Here is a 10735-nt window from a genome sequence, read left to right on the forward strand (position 1 = left end):
TCTCCTTTGTCTGATACCCAGTTCTGAGAAAGCAGAGGTACGAATAGGAAAACTAAAGAATTAATTGTCTTTATTTGTGGAACTGCCATACATCGAGAGGCTTCCCTTTATCTCTTCAACTTTAAAGAATAAATGAAAAGGAAATGAGCCAGTGTTTCACTGATAAAACCCCTGACCCCACAGTGCTCAAGGAGCAGGGTGCCTGACACCTGTGGGGGCAGCCTGGTCCTGGTGGTACTGGGTGTCCTGACTGCCCGGATGTGAGTGGCTCTCAGCTCCCTGAGGTGATCCGGGGCTGTGTGATGCCGTCTGCCCTAAAGGCAGGAGTAGCCACAGAATGACAAACCCCAGTCCTGGGCGTGTCTAGGGTGGGGACAGCCTGCAGGTGCTGGCCACCATGTCCTGGCTGCCTGGGGAGGGCAGTGGGGCATACTGAGGAAGCATGAAAAATAAATGCAGGTATACTCCGGTATTAGTAAGGAAGAAATTTCTACCATGAACACCAGATTCTTCTTGACAAAGACGTCAGGATGCTGATGGGTGTTGCAAAAAGCCACTGTCAGTCAATAACCTAAGAAGCTGCACAGAAATGCAGGCATAAAATATGTATATATGAGTCTGAATAAAAATTTCCTCTCCGATATTAGTTTCCTTAAATTACTGCAAATTAGGGATTGTTGTAATTTTGGTGAACTCTGGATTCAGTTTCTGCTCATCAGCACATCCAATGCATGCTTTTGTTCAATTGATTAACATTACTTTGCATATAAACAGCATTCTCATCAAAGCACTTTGCAAAAGAGGTCAGTGTCATTAACTTCACTTTGCAGCCAGTGAAACTGAAGCATAGAAAGCCATGGTTATGACTCTAGTCTGCTGAGATCACAACTAATCCATGCTGCTTAATCACTTGACTCTGTGGTGGAATCAAAAAATAAAAATTAAAAAACCTTGTTGTAACAAGAAAAAACTTTTTTTCTAAAAATCAAAATAATTGACAAATTTGTTAAGAATTGTGTGCTATTTACTACTTAAACTGTTAGTAAATCAACTCTGAAAGTCACAATAAACTCCAGGAGCATTAAGTACAAGGGATGTTCAACCTTAAAATTTGTATTTAGCCAACAAATCTGGAGTAAAAAAAAATCATGATTTGATAGTTTGCTGTCAATCATTCTATAAGTGCCAGCTAGTTCCTAAAAACAAAGGATTCAAAGTTGACTCAGCCGACAAAGCAAAATACAAGTAATTTTGAATAATAATTGCATACACAAGAGCAGTTTCCTTCATAAAGTTATATAATATGTTACTGCATAGCTTCTTTTGCTGCAATAGCCAACCCTGCCCATCATATTTTTTTCAAGGAGAATTTGATTATAGGACTGAAACTTTCATGGTTCTAGACTTAATGAGAGAATTTTTTTTTTGCTTATTCCAAATTTATTTGAGACAAGAAAAAATGGGAGAGAGGGAATGACTGTGCATCTGAATGAAAATCTATAATCTTCAGATTTCTTTGGGGTAATTCCTTTGTAGGAAAGAAAAAAAAATGTATTTTTCCATCTTCACAGTACTTTCCCTGAGAAGGTTTTTGGGTTTGTTTTTTTTGCAGTGAAATTTTTATTTAGTTAAATTTTAATAGCATCTCCTTCAACTGCTCATGTAGGTCATTGTTGTATGGATGCTGTTAGGTCTTTGTCAGTTGGAGACATTTTATTCCATTCCTCAGTGGCAGAGACACCTGATTAACTAAAACTAGTTGTCAAGATAGAAAAGGAATGAAACAAAACCATGAAAAAGTGACGGATTCATTTAGTTGTACCTGGAGGTATACAGGAAAGCAGTTCAAAGAGAAGGACTTTAGCTTGATTCTTTACATATTCCACTTTTGGAATACTCACCGTTTCTCCTTGAGCAAGGTATTTAATCACTTCTCCTTCAGTTCTGTTTCTAAAGTAAAAATGCTAACATTTATGTACATCAGATACTATTAGAGAAATACACAGATACTTATATACTACTATTTAACCATGTTTATACTGCTATTTTTTTACATTTAAGTATCATTATTGAGCATCATAGAAGCATCAACAGACATACAAGCACTGTGTAGAAAAAAAACAGTGAATATTGCATATTGTCATTCTTGTCAAAAGTAGTGTTGATGTATGTGTAGAATTAATGGGAAGAATGCTAATTTAAAAATTTCTATGCTTCTCATTCTCTTATCATTTTTTTTTGCTTCCCTTCCTGCTGTAGGCACGAAGCCAATGCACAAAAACAATCACGTTAGTGTTTAAAACATAAGTAAGCTTGTGTGTATGCACAAAAATTCAACAAATGGTATTCCAAACAAAGTTTCTAGGCATTGTCACAGAAAAAAAAAGAATTGAATTTATCAGTGAATCACAGAATCATAGGGTTGGAATGGACCTTAAAGATCACGTAGTCCCAAACTTATCCATCATGTGCAGGGGCACCTCCCACTAGATCAGGTTGCTCAAGGCCTTATCCAACCTGGTTTAGAATGTTGCCACAGTTGGGGCAATATATAAGTATGTATTTTTCCACACAGTTTAGGTTAAGGAACAGAAAAATATTTTGTGTTCAAAAGTAGTTAAAATTATACGCTAAATATAATTCTATCTATTTTTGTCTCTGACATGTGTCCCTGTAAATCCATGGGAAGTGTGTCTTTAAACTCAGTGCAAAACTATTTGTGTGTATAACTAAGCACTGGTTGCAAAATTATACTCTTCATATTTTCTTTTATCTTTTCACAACTTTATGTGAAGTTCAGAATGATGGCAGTTTTATTTTGCCCTCTTATTTGGTTGGGTTTTTTTTTTAGTTTTAGTTTTTTAATTAAGCTAGTAAAGTATAGTTTGTGGGGTTTTGCTACTTTCAGACTAGGGTAAGAGCAAAAGTGCAGCGTATAAACTGAGATCGGTTTTTTTACAGCATGACCAATGAGTACTATGGCAGAGACTCTTAGAAAGTGGTGTTCTGCACTGAGAGGCCTTTCTGAAACAGCAAGGTAATTTGTACCATTTCAGAGTAACCCGCAGGGAGTAATATCATAAAACCAGCAAAGTGTGTCACATGACAGTTTTTTGTACTGTACAGCAACAGATTAATCCTAGATAACAGGCTCTAGGTGCACATGTCATGTTACTAAGCCACCTGTAGAGAACAGTCAGTCAAGGTCAAAGAGATTTCAATACACTGGAAATAGTGAAAAAGTTAACAAGTAGAAAGTAATAAACTAACTCCTGACACCTGTTTGTTCCCTTCCACTACAGCAGCATTTCTGTCTCTGTTTATCTGACGTTGGAGGAAAAAGCTGGAAACGCTACCATGTTAATCCTAAAATAAACTACAGTAGTGCAGAGATGATGTCAAGAGCAAATCTGTTACATCCTTGCACTTTGATATTTTTTACACAAATTTACATTACCTTATTTTTATGTTTTCAAAGTTACATTAGGCATGGATTTACCAAAATTGCTGAAACAGATTGTTCATCTTCACCTTTCTGGACCGACCTGTAATCCTGCAATGTGTGCTGTGGTCACGGCTACAATACCTTCTGCCATTCAGGTAGGGGCTGCATCCACTACTGTTTGCTGTGTGATAGTGTGATGTGACAATGAAAGTGTGAATTGCTGGTCTACGGATATATATGTGACAGGAATATAACTGAGGCCCCAAAAACATAGTAGCTTGAGAGAAACGTCCCTAAAATAAGGAGAAATTTTTAACTCCATATTGATATATTTCAAAATATCTATAAAGTGGAAGGTAAATGAAATCTTTCTTACCAAATTCTCCTTGGCCATTATATTAATAGAAGAGGTTTTTGTTTGGGGAAGTAGTCCATGCCCAAGAAGATGCAAGCAAAGTTTAAACACTGATAAGCTCACAAATTTTAATTTGTCTCCAAGTCTTTGGACTAAATTTTGAACCACAGTTATTAGCTTTACTCATGTGACTGAGATACTGAAGAACAGAGATTATGCTTTTCCCAGACTTTAAAAAGTAGCATGAGCTGAGTAAGGAAAGTAAGTTGGGAAAGGGGTGTAAAAGAAGTTCAAGTAGTAAAAGCTGCTTCTGGCAGCAAGTCAAATGCTGGTTATTCAGGACTTTGGCACAGGCAGAGTCAGGAATGAGCAAGCACATGGAAGGTTTGTTTTGCCTGACAGAAAATCACAGTATGATATTCTCAAGTGTTTATTTTCCCTTAGCAAGGGGTCGCCTTGTCAAGTCTTGATTCATGCGTGGTCTTCATCTGAAATATAATATTATTAAGAAAGTTTATTTTATAATTTTGTTATCAAAGTTGTGTTATAATAAAGTTTTGTTATTTGGAATATATTTACTGAGCTGGCAGAGTTTTTGTAAGTAATGTAACCACTTTCACCATTTTTTTAATTATTTTTTTTAATGGAAAACTGATAAACCTGCGTGCAAAACTTTATGCATTTTTGGAATTACATTTTGATTTCTTAAAGCTGTGTGTTTGAGTGGTTTTTTTTCTAAATAGTTTCATTTATTTTCATTGAATTAATAAATACACGAAATGTTGAAATATATCTAAAAATAATTTTTGTATCTGAATAGATAAGGAAAAATTAGATAAATACTTAGATCATATATTTGCATTGAAAATCTCTGACCACAAATATCAGAGAAAAACTGATATTGTGGGATTTTTCTATTTTTCCTGCAGTATTCATCCTTTTGATTTTTGTTCCACTAATCCAATTTCTTTCAATTACTTACAACACTGAAGCCCACTTCCTTGAACCTCACACTGAAAGCTTGCAATTTCCTACTAGCTAATCTGATCTCAATACTTACTAAAAAAAAAACCCCCAGAGCTACTGGACTAATTGTATAAGTCTTTCCACAGATAGTCTATGAGAACTTCCCAGAAGCACTGTTCTGTGACTTATTTCCCTCTTGCCTGATGAAGTATTTAAAAATGCTTGTGAATTTGAAGGAAGAAAATAAACAAATATGACAGAGCAAAGATGGCCTGCAGCCATCTATGATCTCATGACGTGAATGAATTTAAGTGCAATCAGGAAAACCTCAATTCAATAAGCCCTATTCTGTATTGGGAAAATAATCTATTTGTCTACTTAAAAGACATTACTTTCAAGAAAATTTTTACCTAAAATGGAGTGTGACAGAAGTAGTTAAATGACTTTCTCCATTCCTTTCCATGTATTAGTTTATTAGTTTATTAGTTTATACTCTCTGGATGTCATCTCTACTACTTAAGAATGGCTGTAAAACTTATTCTGAAAAGAAAGAAGAAAGTAATTTTTCCTGTAAATACTTTCCTGTATTTCAACTTTTTATGTGCTTGTTCAACTGCCTGTAACTGTCTCCGCAATTTTACATCACTTCAATCCCTGTCGTTACTTCAAAAGTCTTCCAGAAAAAAATAGATGGAAAGAAAGTGTCTTAAGCACACTTGATATCATGTGGTTTGGTTTTGTCATCTGCTAGTCTGCTGCTTTGTTCAACAGGTGGTGCTGTAGGATGTTTTTTTCATGACCAATGACAGGAATCAGACTTTTGCAAAATGATTATGACCTACCCCTGGAAGTGTTCAAGGCCAGGTTGGATAGGGCTTTGAGACACCTTGTCTAGTGGAAGGTGTCCCTGCCCCATGGCAGGAGGATTGAAACCAGATGATCCTTACGGTCCCTTCTAACCAAACCATGGTGTGGTTCCATGATTATCTTCTTGCTATAGCACGAGATAGATGTTTTACAAGAGAATCTGGGTCAATACATTAAAAACAAATATGGAAGGAAGATATAGGAAAGAGTTTTCTCATCAAAAAACTCATTGTGATTTGTTTATCAATGAATCCTCTAATAAGCAGTGATATTATAATTGGTAAATTCCAAAAGAGGAAAGAATTACTCCTCGTAAAGGTCCAAATCAAGGACAAGGAAACTTGATGCATTAACAAGCCTGGAAGCAGGACTCTAAACTCATAGATTGGTGTTCATTAGCAACAATAAGGTAGTCTTTATCAGAGAATTACGTATGATGAAGTAGATGGCTTAGAATTTCAGGACTAAAGACAAGAATAAAAACAATGCTAGATTAATGTAACTGAAAAAAACAGGCAGAACTAGCAAATGGAAGATACTAAGTTGCATCTGTGGCCTGATTTTTCATATTTTTTTGATATTCAGTTCCCATTAGTCAGTGTCAGAGCCTTTGTCGAGTCTTAACTTGAGGTTGATGTAGATGATGTATATTTATTTCTAAGTGGTATATGCTGGAATTTTGAATGTGTAACCCTTTAAGTACTCATATAAGAAAATCACATATATATAACTGTTGTTTTTTCTTAAAGAAAATTTTTAAATAATAGCAACAAGTAGACCCAGGTTTGTCTTCTGCATTAGACAATATAGCGGTCAAGGGCACTAAAGGCACAACTGCACACGTTCAAAAGAATTTACATATTGCAAAGAGTTGCGATTTTACTATAAAAATATTTTTTGAAGGGAGATGTATGATAGAGAGGAATACTTCATTCAAAAAAATGTTGAAGGACAATTTTATTTTGACTTTTGTAGACAGTGCACTTGTCAGATTGTAAAAGGAGAGGCTAAGGCATGTGATTAGGCAGGTTATTGGTGTTGTAGAGAGTCACCCAGCAGAACCTCTTTTAGGGGACAGCAGTGGAGTCATTTATAAGAAGATTTCCTGCCTGAAGTCAATAGGAGGTCTGAGTCCATTAGAGATTCAGAACAAGCTCATAGTAGGAAAGAGAAGAGCCAGGAAGTCAAGTGTCTGTTGTTTCCTCACTAAGAAAGACCTAAGGGAAAGGAAGATCAATACAACTGAAGAACTGGAGTTAAAAGGAGGATTTATGAATTATTTCTCAGACTCTTCGTCTCCAAAAGAAGAAAGTAAGTGTCTAAGTTTCTTGTCTGAAGAATTTTTTTTTCTTCTGGCAAATATCAAATAAGTAGGTAGAATTTTGTTGATACTCAAGTTAAGAACCAGAGGAATTTCCAGAAGTATAATTTTACTAAGCCCTTTAATCACTTTTCTTTTCTTTTTCTTTTTTTTTTTTTCTTTTTTTCACCCCCAAACCAGCTCAAGGTCAAAAACTTAATCACATCTTCTTTTACCCAGACAAACTTACACCTAAGGATACTTCCAAGGTTCATGAAACATAAGAATTCAACGCTCCCCTCGCCATTTTAAATCTATATATAATTATACATACCTTGTGTATTAAAAATAAACGTTGATGAACTTCTTCAAACACATTTCAGTACCTTAAGGGCAATAGGCTAGCATTTTCTATATATATATGTATTTATTTGTCTTTTGTGTGTGTGTGTATACTTGTATGTATTTAAAGAGATAAACATTTCTGATGTTCTTTATTATTTGAGCTACCCTAGAGGTATAAGTATTTGTAAATTTAGCATATTTAAAAAACAGATAAAGCATTTTAATTGAAAAAAAGTCTTTTTTTCAGTGAATTTTAAACTTCAAAGCTAAGAGTATTTTACTCTGCTTTGGCATCTAGATTTCCTTAGTAATCAGTATAAATAGGAAGATACATACTCTGTAAATGCCTGATTTTGTTTATAGGCAGAGCTTAGGTGAACAGCCTAGATAAAGCTCTTTGGTTTTATAGGTGATGTTATTATTTTTGCAATTACATTCATCCTGAAAATGGGGCTACATATTTTTAAAATATGACATATTTATTTATAATATTAGCGGTGATATAGGTAATAAAACACACTCTATTATGAGTTACAAAATAATAGCTTTCCTTTGTACATTGTTTTTGTTTATGCATTTTCTCTACAATTGTAAACTCACATTTTATGTTATGCGCCACTTCTAACTTGAGAATTTACACTTGTCGTTTAAGAAAAGAGGAAGAAAAAGGAAATCTTAGACAAAAGGAGAAATAGAAAATTCCTTCAAAATTCTCTTCATTTATTAAATATTGACATCTGACAATGAGTAGAGAAAAGATTATTTGACCATAATACCTCTATAGTACTCCAGCACTAGAAGAAACAACAATAGAAATTCACATTGAAAATAGCTTTATTACTTTACAAACAATAAGCAGGAGTGAAGTAAAATAATTATTATAGAGGAAAGTTTAGTTACATTGCTAAGGACAATTAACTCCCTCTGTCCCACTAATAGAGGGGTTCCTTACAGATAGTTTTATGCAGCTCAATGGAACTGCTGTCCTAAGCATGTTTTAAAGGGCATGTTTTACACTTCTTTTGTTGAATTACACTATTTTAAAGTAGAATGTGTCATAAACCTGCATTCTTAAGTTTTTGCATTTATTTCCTTTGTGCAAGTTCAGAATATAAGGAAATACTCTGATAGCTATATCCAAACCCAAATGTGAATCCAAGTTCTGCTCCCCTTGAAAGCCAAGTTCACCTCTACTTTCTTTTCATGGCTAGATCTACCCTTTCATCTACACTCTAAAGGATCATCTGAAGCAATGCCTCTTGGGAAACACCTGTTGAAACTGGTGTGTCTCAGATAAACTGAAGGCACAATTCTTGTCTTTTGTATCTATTTCCTTCAGTCAATGGTGCTGAATTTATGTTGCCTTATAAATCTGTTTTACCCTGTACTCCTGAATTTGTCATGCCTCAGCTCACTAACAGGATGTAGAAGGAAGAGTAAGATGACAAAGTAATTCAGTTGATATGAAGTATCTTGCAAATAGGATCTAGGATATTTGGAAACTGCATTTGGTTGTTGCCTCTGTCTGATTTTGTTTATTTGTTTGTTTGGATTTTTTAAGCTGATTGAATTCTCCATGAATAAGAAACTCTGATTGATTCTACAACTCACGGTGAGTAGGATTATTTGTAATCTGGATTATTTGTGATTATGATAATGATAATTTAGAAGGAAGAGATTAGGACAGAACAAAAATTTTCTCATTAATACCTCCATTTTAGCCATCCCATTTTCAGTCAGCCGAATTCCTAATACAATCAAGGGCGGCTCAGTACTTATCTCTACGTCAGGCCTGAAAGGATTAACAGCAGGAAACAAGTGAAAATAAATTATACAGTAAGGAAGTTTAATGGACATTAAATAGGGTTTAACTATGTGCTAGCACACAAAATATTGCCCAATTAGTGAATTTTGTCATTTTTGCCCTCAATCTCTCTGCTTTCTTCCTGTGACTTACATTTGTTTAGAGCTGTGGTGGTACAAGAAATAAGAAACTTTCCAAAAAATAAGCTCTTCAAGTGAGATGATAACACCAATTATTTCTTCTTAAATATTGTCTTGTGCATTCAGGTACTCATTTCAAGGATTTGATCTTAAAGCAATTTGATGGTCATTGACAGGTCGACAAATTATTAAAACTGACATTCTTCATTACAAGTCCAACAAGCAATGACCTTGGGTTTCAGAGGCCCTTCTTTTGCCAGAGTTGAAATATTTTAGTGATTCTAGTGATTCTATTTATTTTAGGTACAAAGAAATATAATGTACAGATTTTGTGCTACTGTGTATTAGGAGTTATATTGACAAAAGTAGAGTACAAACTGATAAAATTTCACAAAGTGTTCCAATGCCATACTCCACCAAGTTTGAAGTTCTAACATATATGACTGTTATTAAGGAGATAATGGAATTATTTCCAAAAGAGTTTCTAACTAGAAATTATTTTCCAACACTGCTTTAGTTTTTTTAATTTTTCTCTCTCATGAAGTCTATTTGTCTGTCTTTTAAATGAATGTAAAACAACTGGAATATATTGAAACATAAAACTGTAAAGATCCTTTTCCCAATCATTTTAAAACACCATATAACAGAGCTTGCCATTTCGAAGGAGCAATTTTCAACTACTGGGCACTTCCCCTTCTTTATGAATAAAAACTACCGAACAAATAAACAAACAAACAAAACTTCAGCCAGATATATAAATCTTTAGACCAGTGAAGTGTATGATTTCCATTTTTACAGGTAGAAGTAGACTTTGTACTGACACTGGAGTTTGGAGGTACTTTTGTAACAGTATGAATTTCAGATACAGAAACTAAGTCTGTCCAAGTGTGTTTGACATAAAATAGTTCATCATTGAAATATCTGTGTATTAGTTTTAATTGCATGTAATTCATTATTTAGAATACTTGCATTATAAAGTTTTTGGTGCTAACATTATCCTGTTTGCTGCTGTCAAATTTTAACTTCTCTCCCCCAAATTTTACAAATTTTGCTACTACACAGCTTGCTGTTGAATTTCTTTATTCTATATGCAGATCTGGCATCTGTAAGGACTTAAAGACCACAGTTCCCTGTCTCAAAACACTACCAAGGCCACAAAAGGAACTTCAGATAAGCACAGAAGGGAGAAATTACAACAGGAACATCTGTGACCACCCTGTGGATACTCGGAACTTGGATCATATAAAGGTGGTACCCCCAGAAGAATGACTCCAGGACACCCCCCATCAAGAAGCCCAGGGTGAAGAAGGACCAATGGGGTACTGCTGGATGCATGGGTGATGACTATCTTCTGCTTGATCTCAATCTCTCTCTCTCTCTCTCTCTCTCTCTCTCTCTCTCTCTCTCTCTCTCTCTCTCTCTCTCTCTCTCTCTCTTTCTCTTCCTTCCCTCCCCCCCTCCCATTTTTTCTATTTCTTTCTATCTCTCTTCCTCACATTTACTAATATATAAA

At 34.8% G+C, this 10735-nt stretch overlaps 1 long non-coding RNA gene across 1 annotated transcript; it reads left to right on the top strand.

Annotated features, from left to right (window-relative positions):
- The first annotated feature begins 3402 nt into the window (after positions 1 to 3402).
- On the top strand, positions 3403 to 10492 carry LOC127476469 (uncharacterized). Its single transcript, XR_007906636.1, has 3 exons — positions 3403 to 3600; positions 8840 to 8890; positions 10317 to 10492. It is a non-coding gene; the product is annotated as an uncharacterized LOC127476469 (long non-coding RNA).
- The last annotated feature ends 243 nt before the right edge of the window (positions 10493 to 10735 follow it).

This window comes from Manacus candei, unplaced genomic scaffold (assembly GCF_025592945.1).
Source record: "Manacus candei isolate 608988 ecotype Guabito, Panama unplaced genomic scaffold, ASM2559294v1 h1tg000049l, whole genome shotgun sequence".
Taxonomy (NCBI): Eukaryota; Metazoa; Chordata; class Aves; order Passeriformes; family Pipridae; genus Manacus; species Manacus candei.